General features: G+C 25.6%; 1 long non-coding RNA gene across 2 annotated transcripts in view; it reads left to right on the top strand.

The window, feature by feature from the left end:
- LOC119581868 overlaps positions 1 to 242 on the top strand; it is an 11,236-nt gene that overhangs the window by 5,401 nt on the left and 5,593 nt on the right. The gene's annotated exons all lie outside the window — the stretch shown is intronic.

Raw genomic sequence — 242 nt, 5'->3', positions numbered from 1 at the left:
AACAGATTAGTTATTAATTTTTACAGTTATGAAGGATGTACTTTGATGTTTTTTTGTTTTGTATAGGCCTATGAATTAAAATTTCCAGAAATATTCTTAGATGTTAGCTTTTACTGTGTTTAAAGATTTAATATTTCAAAATTTTAAAATGCAGTATAGAGATTAACTTGACAATTTATTTCATTAGAGGTTGTATGGTAGAAAGGGTGTTAGTTGTTTTTTCTGTTATCTATTTGCTCAGG

The sequence above is a fragment of the Penaeus monodon genome, chromosome 15, assembly GCF_015228065.2.
Source record: "Penaeus monodon isolate SGIC_2016 chromosome 15, NSTDA_Pmon_1, whole genome shotgun sequence".
Taxonomy (NCBI): domain Eukaryota; kingdom Metazoa; phylum Arthropoda; class Malacostraca; order Decapoda; family Penaeidae; genus Penaeus; species Penaeus monodon.
This window is presented reverse-complemented; position numbering and strand designations above follow the sequence as displayed.